This window comes from Aquila chrysaetos, chromosome 6, assembly GCF_900496995.4.
Source record: "Aquila chrysaetos chrysaetos chromosome 6, bAquChr1.4, whole genome shotgun sequence".
Taxonomy (NCBI): Eukaryota; Metazoa; Chordata; class Aves; order Accipitriformes; family Accipitridae; genus Aquila; species Aquila chrysaetos.
Window position 1 is genome coordinate 46,805,907 of NC_044009.1, and position 13,135 is coordinate 46,819,041.

At 45.3% G+C, this 13,135-nt stretch overlaps 1 protein-coding gene across 2 annotated transcripts in view; it reads left to right on the plus strand.

Moving 5' to 3' along the window:
* The window catches only part of THSD7B (thrombospondin type 1 domain containing 7B), a 549,934-nt gene that overhangs the window by 209,713 nt on the left and 327,086 nt on the right, over positions 1-13,135 (plus strand). Inside the window, exon 1 of one of the 2 annotated variants that reach the window (XM_030018354.2) lies at positions 1,276-1,979. The exons of the other annotated variant lie outside the window; for it this stretch is intronic. The gene's annotated coding sequence lies outside the window, so the exon portion shown is untranslated. Of the gene's footprint in view, positions 1-1,275; positions 1,980-13,135 lie in introns of those variants that run through there. 2 annotated transcript variants of the gene reach the window in all.

Here is a 13,135-nt window from a genome sequence, read left to right on the forward strand (position 1 = left end):
AGTTCCACATTAATTATTACTACAAAAATTGCACCCAAGATACTTTCCTTGATTTGTTTTTTTTGGTATCTTCCTCTTTTTAAAAAATGGCCACCTAAAGAAAGAACAAAATTTAAGCCCAACTGGCTTAAGTAACAAATCATAGTATGTGCATATCAATGGTAAAGAGCGAGAAAACAAATCATAGGTGAGCCCTAATTTCGATAGCTCTTCATCCGCATTACTCTAGTAACTACTAGATAACATAAAAATTGATACAATATTATGGAAGACTTCCTAACAAATGCGGAATATATCGATAGGGACATTTTGTAACACAGTTTGCTCACTTTCCATTAATGCTATAGTGGGAGGCTTGTTATCTCGTACCGTTTTCCTCTGAATTTTTGCTCCCTAAGAAACAGACAATAAACTTGGCGATGCGATTTTATGCAACTTTATGCAACTCTGGTTTTAAGCCTGGAATTCCGTGTTTTGAAACTGTTCTCTGTTCCTGTATAAGCTTTATTCCAGATGCTGCTCAGGCAGGTTGGTTCACATCCCCGAGGTCCCGAGTACAGAAAAAGACGGCTTCTTTGCCCATCTTGCTGAAGATAGACCTGCCTCTAGTCTGTGGCTTTCTGCCCAGCTCTGCTGGAACTGGCTGTTGCATCGCAAGTCTTGCCAAAATTTTGCACAATAACAAGCTCCAATCTACATAACACCTGGCCTGTACAAACCAGGTCATTATGAACTTGATCCAAGCTGTCATTCAAGTGGCTTTGTTATTCCCTTCTTAGGCTGAGCCAGTTATCCATAAGCAAGATCTGGCTTAATGCTTCCAGTACTCACAGGACTTGGGTACCAGTTTTCTTTCTTTGAGCCCCACAAAGCAGGCGAGATCCATGTAACAAGAGGATCACAAATAGAAGAAAAAAGAAGAAACAACAAGTGATCTGGGCTAAAAACCAGCCTAACAGGTTACTCTGAGTTCCAAGCTGCTTCATGCTCTACATTTGTGCTTTTATTTTCTTGTTGCTGCTTCTTGTTCTCTTACTTCAGCTTTTCTACTTAAATTGAGAAAAGCAGGTTTATTTCATTATTTCCTACATATTCACTCCATATTCATTTCCTACACATCTTTTAGGTATGTATAGTCCTCCATAAGGATATTGAGGAAAGCTAGTGTCTCGAGGAAGAGAATTAAAGCCGAAACGTGTGTGATGAAGGGAGCTAGCACTCAGCTGGCTGTAGGACAGCGAGGACTCTTTTTCTCACCCTCTTGTGCTGCCTCTTCTATTAATCAGTGCTACTCTTGGGGCTGCGGGGGGGAGCTCAGGCTCCCATACCCAGATGCTAGATTAGCTGCATTAATGCAAATTCTACATTGGCAAATTAAGCCAAGACTTGCAGCGGTGCAGTTTCCCAGCTGCTTCAACTCCAGATTAACCACGGGGTGCAAAATGCAACTATGCTTGGCAGACAACAACGTGAGGGCTGTAGGAAGGGAAACAAAGTGTAACTGCCTGTAGTCCAGGGCCAGTTGGGAAAAAAGGAAGTGTCATTTGTGAAAAACTCCTGACATTTCAAGAGGTGATTTCCATTCTGTATCAGACAAAAATGAGACCTTTTAAAACTTTTCAATGGAAAAAAGGAGCAGGCAGCAGAAGCTGGGGCTGGTGCAGCCCTGATGGGTGCCCTCTGCCACTCACTGCTGGGCGTTTGGGGTAGGGCTTTCTGACCTGGGAAACATCCAAAAGAAAAACCTTTTTAAAACAAATTGTTGTTGAGGAAGGGTTTCCACTTTGACAAATACAACTTTTCTCACAAAACTTTGTCTGGAACATTCCTGACCGGCTGGAGTGCCATCTCTGGTGGACTTTCCTTCCACGGTGAACTTCCAGGAAGATGCCTAATAATTCATGAGAGCAATGGGCAGGGCTGAACCTGGAGGCAGGAAACTCGTGTTTCAATCCCTGATCCGGATTTCACGCCTTATGGTAAGTATCATCATGTCTCTCTGCCTTCATTTCTGCTCTGCTGCCTCTTGCCTTTGTAAGATAGAAGCTTTCTGAGGCAGGAACACTTGTTTCTTATACAGAACCTAGCACAAGAAAGTTCTGGTTTCATTTAGAGCCTGTAGATGCTGTGAAGAATCCTTGCATTAGGATTTACCAGTATCTAATATTTCTGTAAAGGAAAAATAAAATGAGAAACATGTGTGATACAACTACGTCCATTAAAATATGATATGCATTGTTCTTGTTAAATGGAAAACGTCTGGTGAGCTAATTTTCGGAGCCTGAATAGGTTATTGCCGGGGTACAGTGTTAGTGCAAAGGTCATGTACTGCTCTTGAAGGGCCTGATTGTCATTCGTTTATACCAGTTTCATGTCTGTGGAGTTATTTCTCATTGTCAGTAGTCATAATTAGTTTCACACTCCACACAGTGTGCGAACGAACCTTTTTTAACGGCGCAGAAATAAGAACTGTGTGAAAAGCGGGAATAAATATTGTAGTAATTTCATTGTGCATACAGTCACCTGGTATTTGCTGAGTTGGATATATGCATTAATTTTTCCTGAATAACACCTAAACTTACTGACTGAGTATAAAAAAAAAGCATTGGTTGCGCTGAATAATGCCTATTTGAATTTTTAAACAGTACAGATAAACTAAACTGAGATCATTCACTTCATGTATTTAAAAAGTGATGGATTCAGTATCCACCCTGGCTCCTCTCCCTGCAATCAATAAATATTGCCTCCTTGATAGAGGACTTCAGCCAGTTTGGTGATCTCTTGCACTAATTAAATTCCTGAAGATATGACTTAGATGACTTTGAAAGTCAATGGGACTAACGTTCCTCAGGCGAAGCTTGTAGAGAGCGTTATTAGTGATTACCGGGGGTCGTTACAGAAGTGCTGGAAGCGTCCGCAACACCGCACGGCGAACAGGATTAGCAGACTCGTGAAAAACACAAGAACTGGCGATTTGGTGCGGGCTGAATTCACAGTTGAAACTGAAATTAAAAAAGGATGGGCTCCTTCTGTAGAGCTGCTGCGTAACTAACAAGGCGTGTGGAAAGCTCGGTCTCTCTTTCTCCTAAAAGGCTAAGAAATAGCTTTCCGCGGGTTCTGAACCCTCCACCAGGTCGGCGGCTGCCGGGCCTGGCGAAGCGGCCCAGGTGCTACCGGCGGGAAAGCGGCCGGAGCGACCCTTCCCGGGGCGAGGGCGCAGGCCGAGCCGAGACCCTCGGCCCCGGGGGCGGGCACCCCCCCCCCGCGCCCGGGTCCGACCCAGCCCTCCGACTCCCACCACCGGACCCGCCGAACCGCCGCCCCGTCCCGTCCCGGGCGGCGCCGCCCGCCCCGCAGCCGCCCGGCAGAGGGCGTCAGAGGGCGCCGGTTCCTCCGCCGGAGCGGAGCGGAGACCTGGCGGCGGCGTCGGGATGGGCGGCCGCCGAGCCTCCTCCATCTTCGCTCCGCCCGCGGCAGCGCGCCGCCGCGCCCCTCCGCGCTGCGGGGCCGAGCGGGTGAGTGAGGGGAGGGAAGGAGGGAAGGAGGGAGGGGAATACGCGCTCCTCCCGCGGGAGCGGCCGGCGCCGCCCCGCCGCCCGCCCGGGCTCGCCCGCGGCGCCGGCTCCGCAGAGCTCCCCGCCTCCCGCAGCGGACCGCGCCGGGCTCCATGTGGCGACCCGGGCTGTGAGGAGGTGCGGCCGGCCCGGTGCCGGGGGAGCGGGGGGGTCCGCCCGGGGGCGGTGGGGGGGGTGGTGGTGGGGGTGTTGGGGGGGGGGGGACGGGACGGGACCTGCCGGGTCGCGCCGCGCCGGAGAAGTTGCTGCGGATTTTGGGACGGCTCCGGCTGAAATTCCTGGGCTGGCTCGCTCCCCGGGCTGGGCTCCTCCGAGCCGCCCCGGCTCCTGCCCTGCGGGGCGGGGAGGTGCGGGGGACGGTGTCGGAGCACCGTCGCCTGCGTGACACAGGTGAAGTTTTAACAGGTACCAGGCGCTCAGGGCAGCACGCCGCCGTGTTACCGCCCGCTTGGGCTCGGTGCGGTAACGGCCGCGAAGTGCGGTCCGCTGGGGAGCTCTTGAAAGTAGCCCGGGTTCTGCTGGCGGAGCCGTCTCTTCTGGGGTTTGCGCTTTTTGTCGCGCAGGATGGCTTGATAAAATCATACTTTTTCGCTCACCCGCCCTCCGTCACAGCACCGAAATTGTGTTGGAGTTGTCGCTTTCCCTCCATTCGTTCCTCAGTCGGTGATTTTAAAGAAGGCACGCTAATACGCGGCTTCCTTAACCGTTCCTTACTTCGAACGTTCAGTCTGAATTTGTCACGCATGTCGCTCTGTTTGTTTTGTGAATTGTTATTCATTCAAGGTCAAACCGTAGAGAGTTTGGACTTTATTCGTGTGAAGATATGAATGAGGGCTAGCTGTAGTCGTGTGCCTTCCCTCCTCCTCTCTCCCTCCCTCCCACTCGTGTGTCTGCCTGAGCGTTTCTGGAGAAGGCTTTTAAAAGAATAGATGAGGGTCGTAAAAGTAGTTGCTGACCGCTGCCTCCAGCTCTTTTGCATAATTGAAATATATTGTTTAACTCCTCTAACGAAAACAAAAAATCAGCTTAAAGAATTGATTTCCTGAGAAGGTAATTTTTGACAGAAACCGTGCGGGGGATGTCTTCATTGTGTGCGCGGGTGAGTGGGATAACGTACCTGTTAGAACCAGGTATCACTGAAAGTACGTGAGAGAGGGCATGGTGACTGAGAGAGCTGCTGTTTCTTGTGCCTTGTGTCACGCAGGTGCCTCACGGGGCTGTTCAACTTGCATCGTAAAATCTTCAAACTTTAAGGAAACTGATTAAAAAAAGTGGTGAACTCTTTAGGTTCTGGAAAGATTTCAGTGGAGTTTAAGCGATGTCACGTCAAAGATGAAAGCGATGGTATTAAAGTAACATGCTTGAGTACAGAGATACTTCTCAAAGAAGATGATGACAGGTACGGGTACGTCGGGGCATGTGATGTGTGGGTGACGCTGTGCGTTGGCTTGGCTGGTTTGTGGGGACGTGGTCAGCTCAAAATGCATAACATCACGTCTTTGCGGGAGTAGGCTCTTGGTGTTAAGTGCTAAATTTTCCGAAGGATGGAAGCGGAGAGATACTCTGCCTGCCTGCACCTTACACGTTTGCCGAGTCGGTTTTAGAGCATTGTGGAAGTTACTGCTTTAACTGATGGCAACATCAACAAGAGGAGCACGATCCTGCTGTAAGTCATGAGAGTTTTGCGCCTTTCTTTGGTGGGACTGGATAAAGTTTCATTGTTGATTATTACAAAAAGTATTTAGACGCTGTTCTCAGCACAGCCTTTTCTGCAAAATCAGGGAAGAGCAGGAGGTTGTAGATTCTGCTTTTTTATCTTGGTTCTGTGAGGGAAAGCTGTGTCTGCTCATCTTCATACGTGAAAACAAAATTTTTCAGATTGCAGCATTTAAAAGCATTTTCTGAAGAATCAGAAATAAACACCACTCATTAGTAAGCTTCTCTTCTGCTTTGCCATGATGGTGTTTCAGAGATCCCATTTCACTCTGGTAATGGAAGACCAGAAGAGCTGTTGAGCTCCATCTGTATGCATTAGGGTAGGTGGTTGATTTGTACCCTGGGGCCGGATTATCTGCTATTTCATTACTTCTGGATCAGTAATGACAGTCAGGAAAACTGTATTTGTAGTGACTGCTTTCTAGGGACGTCTCTTCACTAGAAAGCCTTACCGATAAGGATCGACTGACGCGTGTTTGCTGACACGCTGCTCTGGTAGGAGACGCTCATGCTGCTGCTTTTAGCTGCCTTTGATGGCACAAAAGTTCTGGGGTTTGCGAGTAAGAAGTGGGGATTCCCACGGGTCTCCTTGCACTTCAATATAATTTTTTTTTTTTTTCCCTAACCAGTATTCAGTCTCTTAATGTCTTGCTCTCAGACAGGTGAGCAGAGCTCTCGTGCCTGTTTTAGACACTTGCTCCTTCTGTATTCGGGCACAGCAGCAACTATCCCAGCGGCTGGTAATAGAGGAGAGCACGTGAGGAGCCTGAGCTGGAGTGGGTGAAACATGCCAGATGCTGCAGGCACCCTGTGCCAAGCTCGCTGCTGAGTAACAGCGCAAAGGTAGTGATGCGAGAGTGGTTTTGGGGAGTGGAAAAACCAGGTGGTGGTTGCACTTTGGAAGCTTTTGATTCCGTTCCTGTTGGTGGGTGGGTAGAGGGAGTTGTGGTGAAGATGTGCTGTGATGCGAATGGTCCTATCCAGGTGTCCAAGGCAGCTCAGCTCATCTGGCTGCGCAGGCTGTAAGCAAAGAGTGGGCTAAGAAAATACAAAAAATACCCCGAGTTGACAGTGCTGCACCGACAACATGAATACCTGTGTCTGTTCTGCTTCCCTGCCCTGCAATGCTGCTTGCGCCCCCGTACCTTAACTGAAAGGGATTATGAAAGCTGAGCAGCAGGGATGCTTTTGCAGATTAAAGAGGTGATGGAAATGCCTCCAGGCTGTTGTTCAGGGAGGTAAGTTCTCCATTCTCGTTAGAGGTATACGCTGTGCTTTAATGGTGTGTGCTGTGCCGGGGCTCGATGCTATCGATGGGCTGGATGGGGGGAAAGCGGAAACCTGTCTGCTGCAGCCGCCCCATGGAAAGGCGGTTCTGGGAGCTTCTTGGGGCACTTTGTAGGTGAGGGAAATGGTCCTGCTGGACTGCCTTGAAGCATATTCAAAAAGTACGTGTCTGGGTTGTCAATCGTTAGGAACTTCCTTGAATCTCGGGGGTTTATGTTTCAGTATGGTGAGACAAAAGCATTGTTTTCACAAAACATAGCTGCTTTGTTGTTTTGGTAACACAGCAGAAAATGGAAATTTGTCTTGTCTTGGCCACAGTTCACAGGCTCCTGTGTTACCAGTGTGGCTGAGGAAAGGGCGTGCTGCTGGGACTGCCTGGGGGTGAGAGCTCGTGTGGTTTGCCTGTAAATCAGAGAAGTTAAGAAGCTACGGATGGGCTGTCTTGCCTCATTATAATCGAGTTTCATGGTAAGATGGAATCAGACTTCCTGGCCAAAAATCTCTGTGCCGTCGTGGCGTGTTGCTCGGTGTGTTCTGCGTCCTCCTGCGCCGTGAGGTTTTGCCCTCCAGTGTCACTCCAGCTCTTTGCCGGAGCTTTGAAATCTTAATTTATTACTGACATAGCATTCCAGATATTGGTAAAGCTACCTTTTCTGTTGTTTGCCCCAAGATCATGTAAAGTAAATGGTAGGGCGTGCTGTGAAATGCAGGTGTGACTGCCAGGCGAGGCTGGGACGGTGCCGACAGATGCTGAACCCCGCGGTGCTCCTTCTGGAAGCCGTGCATCCCACCACATCCAAAGCTGCTTCCAGGGTGGTGATAAAGTGGTAGGGGATACAGGTGAAGCACCACCGGCAAAAAAAAAAATATTTAAAAAATCCCAGGGATTTGTGCCAGAGGATAAAAGAGTTGTGCGGGTCATTTAAAACCAGAAACTCTGCAAGGCAGGCAGGTTTCTCTGCTCGCTCTGTGCATCTGCAGAGGTCCAGCCTCTGAGTCAGAGACGAACCATCCTGCCTTACTTCTGCATCTAAGCAGAAGTGCTCATTGTCTGCAGTCTTGCTTTGAACACGAGAACCAAAAAATACTGTGCTTTGGACTAGCAAGCTTACCATAAACATGCTGGTAATGCTATTTCTGCTTTGAATACCTCCTTACTGAGTCATCTTTAGGCATTCCGTTGTACTTCTGCTGTATCTAGCTTAAACAATTGAGTATTAAGGACATGCTGCATCATTTTTGTTGGGAATGCTTTTAGTTGCGCTTCCTTTCTATTAGGATTTTTATTTGTTAAGCTTTTATTCTGACTGAAACAAAATCTACTAATTTTTTTGGAGAAGCTTTTTGATTGCTTCTCTCTCTTTTTTGTTGAGTCTCATCTAGCTAATGCTCATATTTTGCGTCTGAAAATAAGCTAGCTACTTTAAAAAGGGGTGGGTTGTTTTTTTTCCCCACCTGCACTCACATAGCAGGCAGCTATTTTGAGAAAGTGTATGAAATGGGTGAGGAAAGAGAGATTCAAGGACCACTGAGAAAGCAAAGAAAAAACTGTATTAGTGATGTAGTAAATCCTACCCACCTAAGCTGTCTTTTTATCTGGTAGGTTGTGCCTGCCTGTTAAAGCACTGTCCCCTTTGCTTGGGGTTAGAAACCGGCCTTCTGTGGGGCTGCTGAGCGGAGCCAGAATGTGTGTGTGTGATGTATGGTATCCACGTGTGCGCTGGGCAGGCGGTAGCGGAGATGGAATAACACGCAAGATAATCTGCTGTCCGATACCCGCAGTAGCTCCCATGTCCCCTGGTGATGCTGACTGCCTGTTGATAAAGGCAGAGTGTGTAAACCGAGTTGCAGTGCAGTAAAGTATGAAAAGTATTTCAGCTGAGGTGATGTGACTTGAATGGGTAGTATGAACGAGGAGGGAGGGAAAAGAAGTGGTTTTATAAGTGAAATGAATGTTTAAAACTACTTAAAAACTATTAGAAAGTGGAGAAATAGTCACCCTCCTGACTCAGTTGCTGAAATAGAAAATGTAAGTGTTTCTGCAGAAGAGGGATATTCTGATAGTGAATAGTGGGTATTTTTGAAAGGTTGGAGATAGTCTAAATTAATGGGGCAAACTTCTGGTCCCAGCCTTGCTCAGAGTGAGGGGGGACTCCTTGTCTGTCTGCAGGTTGCGAAGAACGGACGGAAAGATATTACGTGCCATTTGGCTCTTTCAGACTGGCGTAGCCTTCCAAAAGAAAGATCAGATGAAACGATCTCTTCAGTTGTTAGGTATAATTATGGCCGTTTCTGATCCATCTCCCACAATGGCTTGTAATTCATATTGGCTTTGTTTCAGCACATGGTGAGAGCAGCATGAGTTTCTGTCTGCTGTGTTTTGAACAGGAGATTGTGGAGAGTGTAACTTGCCATAGCAGATTGTGGGATATATAAGTATATATAAATATATACATTAAAAAAATATAATTTTTTTTGTATGTGTATGACAGGACAGTGGTATTCAGTCTTTAGATAGATGTTTTTATCTTTGCTTAGACACCTAATCTCACTGAATTGCTGGGTTTTCATTGCAAAATAGATGTCAGCAGACAGTAGAGAGCAGAGCAGTGAGGCTGAGGGTACTGCAGTATGGGGGTAATGACTCCTGGGCATTAATGTATGCCTTCTGAGATACTTAGAAAACTGTAGGCTGAAAATATTTAAGATTCTGTAATTAATTTCGGATATCTGTAGTAAACACAATATACAGCTTTAGTAAAGGCAAAAGCAGTGGACTCTGTGATTGCAACTATCTCAAGCAATGATGTACAGTTTATGTAGCATCAGGTTTTAGTTGTGCTATTCATTCATGAAAGAAAACTTAGGTGCTGGGAGGCTTGACAGATATGGCAAACTTTATTTTACAAAACCATCCCAACAGAAACACACAGTAGAATTTCTTCTTGTGTTTCTTTTTTTTGTGTGTGTCTTGTTTTGCTATTTAAAAATTCATCTGTGCTCCATCTCGTGAAATGTTTTGAAACAGTCAGGAAAATAACCTGTCCTGTGTAGGAATATGCGTTGAATTAAATTACAGTTAATAAAACAGAGAGTACGCCCACAGCAAAAAATGTGATGGATGGAAGAGCAACCTGAAGATGTAGCACAATAAAGGTGAGTGCAATTCAGCCTTTAATGAATGGGATTAAAACTCGTGTTTATGAGTGAGGGAGGCTTTCCACTGGGACGGAGTCTGTTTTGTGGCTGCCTTTTTGTCTCTAGTGGGTTGAAAGAGAGCTCTCTTCCAGAGCCTTTCTGAAGCTCAGCACGGGTGATTTGTATTCTCCTGGAGAGTAATTTGTCAGGAGATGAACAGCAATATGCTCTGTGTTTGCTGGAATAGCAAAGACAAGTCCAGTTAAAGACTTATTTTTTGGGGTAGAGTAATTTTTAAACTTTCCATCAAAAAAAAGTCATAAATACCTCTGCTTGGCCTAGATTTTTTTCATCTCAAGTACTTCAGCGTCAAGTTCAGGTGCTGCATAAAACTGAGGGGCCCAGAGCTTCTAGTTAGGGAGGACACAATTTGGTCCATGGAGAGCGTATCGCTAGTGCAAGGTCACTGTTTCAGAAGACGTAAAGTGATTTGGGAACTCGCTGAATATGTCTAAACATTGCCGGATTTCATTGTAGTATTTTTAAGTAAAACTTTGATTCAAAATGGAAACTGAGACAAAGTAAGCAAAAGGTTAAGTTTCCCCCAAAGAAAGCGGTCATTTTTCTGGAATAAAACTTGGCTGCCTCTAAATGAAAGCTTTAATGTTGCTTTCTAGCAGAAGCAAAAAGAAAATAAGCATTCAGTTCTAGTTCAGTTGTTTTTTCTTTTGGGAAGGGAGGTGTGGGGGGGTGTGTGTGGGGGTTGTTTTTTTTTTTTTTAATATTTTTTTCCATATAACAGAGAAGCCCATTAATCTCCAGGTCCAGCTCTGAGAGCATTGAGGGTTGCTGTCTTCCTGTTACTTCTGCTTTGGTGTTGAGCTGGGAAGGATTCTCTCTTCTTCTCCTCCGATATCAGGTCTAAATTAGGTATTAAAGACATACATCTGATAGAGTAGCTCTCAAGTTATTTTCTGAGGCTTTTGTTAACCCTTCTCAGTTCTAGATGATGCTCTGGTTCATTTTTTGTGTCTCTGGAGCTTGAGGCTGGAATTTGGTAAGGGAGGATTTCTTCACAGAGGTTGCTGCGGTACCTTATTGTTTTGTCTTGTTTTGCTAAACTCCAGGACACGTGAAATGAGTCCGAGATGTTTGGTCAGTGTACTGAAATGATCAAGATAAACGTGACTGGGACAATGGGTTGCACTGAAGCTAAGCTGGTGGAACACCAAGCAAATATAGAGAAGCTTTACAAGTTGACAGGGAGTGGTGAGGTAAATGTGTGGTTTATAGAAAGGAAAACAGTAGAATGTGTTTAAAATGATAGAAAATTGCTTGTACTAGGAAGTTTGCAAAGACGATGGAAATTTGGTGTTGGGACCAGGGAAAAGGGATGTGCGAGTGACAACCAGGAGATAGTGGCAAGTTGGAACGGGGATGCGATATGATGGGGAGGAGTTTTGGCAAGTGCAAATGAGAAAGAGGAGAGGCAAACAAGCAAGCTGGTGTCAAGAAACGGATTTGGACTGCAAATGTGTTCAGAAAGCAAATGGATTGAAGCCTCTGAATGACAAGGAGGGAAGAAAAGACATGAAAAAGAGACATGATGCAGCTTCGATTTCAGTAAGCTGCAACAAAAAGAGGATGTTTTGTGTCACTCTGACCGTGATGGAAATAGGAACTACAAAGGAGAGGAGAAACTTTAATGAACAAACAAGATGGAGACAGAAATGATGGAGGCATGTCAAGATTTGGTTTTTCTCTTAAAATATAAAAAACCCTACTCCCACCCTTCCAAAAGCCAATTCCCTGCCCCCTGCCCCTCCCCCCCCCATTTAATAGATTTAGGCACATCAATGGTAATATATCATGTCAAATTCATTTGATATATTTGCTTATATCACGTCTAATTTTGGCAGGAAGTATAACACTAATTACATTTACTGTCAAGTTGATTGCCTCTTCCCTGCACAGCGCTAGCTGAGCCTGGCTCACTCTCTGTTTAAATAGGTGTAACTTTTTCCCTGGCTTTTTGGAAGAGTCTTGGCTGTGGAATACCCTTTCTCTCAGTCTGGAGGAATATTAGCTTGTCAGTCTTCTAGATGAGCTGTAATGACTTTCTTATCAGGAAAGGTTTAATGCAGAAAGGTATTGATGGGGTAGAATTACCAGATTTGTTTGGTGGTTTTTTTTTTTGTTTTTTTTTTGAGATATTGGGAGGGGTAGGATATATTTGGAGGATTTTTTTGGGTGTGTGTGTGCAAGGTGTTTGGCACCTTTGTAAAAGACAGCATACATTAATTACACTTTGAAAAGAAAATGCAAGATGCCTTTGTGGGCAGTTCTGAAGATGACATGCTTTCTTGGTTTTCTAGGTATCAGCCTCTGTGTTTGGCAGTTTAAAAATACAAATTAGATGAAGACAACAAATAATAAGTATATTACTTTGATTCTGGGATGCTCCTTACACATATTCCTGAAAGAGGCAACAGGGAAGCTGAGTAAATAATTTTGTGGAGAAGAAAGGGGGTCAGGAAGGCCGAGTGGGGAGTGGTGTTAGCAGGAATAGAGAAAATGGAACTTAGTACTGTGGCATCACTGAAAATACTCATAGCAATAGTCAACCTCCTGCAGAGGATGATGAGGGGGAATGCAGTATGGGATGCAAAACTTTATGCAGCTATGAAAGCGTTTTCAAAGCAATTTGCCAAAATACCTCTGGAAGGCAGAACATCTAAACTGAAGTGATTTGGAAGTGCAGGCAGAATTTGGGAAGCATCTGATCCTGCAGAGGAGCACATTTGGAGGTGAAAACTTTGGGAATTACTTTTCCAAAATTGACTCCAGTTTGAGGTTAGGATTAATGCATGTCTGCCTTCAGGAAGACACAAATAGTTACTATTTTCTGCTAAACTTGAAAAGAAAAGTCTGAATAACACTACTGGGACTGAGAGCTAAAGGTCAGAAACTTTGAATAGCAGCATTAATTGCTCCCTTTAAAGGATATAAAGGATCAGAGTCTTTAAGGGCTTGCCTAAGGATGAGAGCAATATTAATGCCAGGAAGTGATGACACAGCAAGACTCAAAAAGGGGAGAGGCAGGTTTTGTCCTTGTTACTCCAAAGTAAGATCAACATACTAGTATCTTGCGTGTTGACTTAAGTGTCTGAAGTATTGCAGCATTACTTCAGTCGTGTGCTGTGTTTAATACTTTCTATTCCATTGTGTAGGATCAAGCATCAAGAAATAGTAACAGCAGGATTAGAAGTTGCAGTGCACACTGGATGGCCTTGGGCCATCCAGTGTAGAGAACTTTTTAAAAATGTTTGAAACTCTTGTTAAGTCTCTGCTAGATTGTTATCACAGCCTTTCAGTAAATGATGCCACACTTGATTTTCCATCTTTGTCATCTTCAGGTT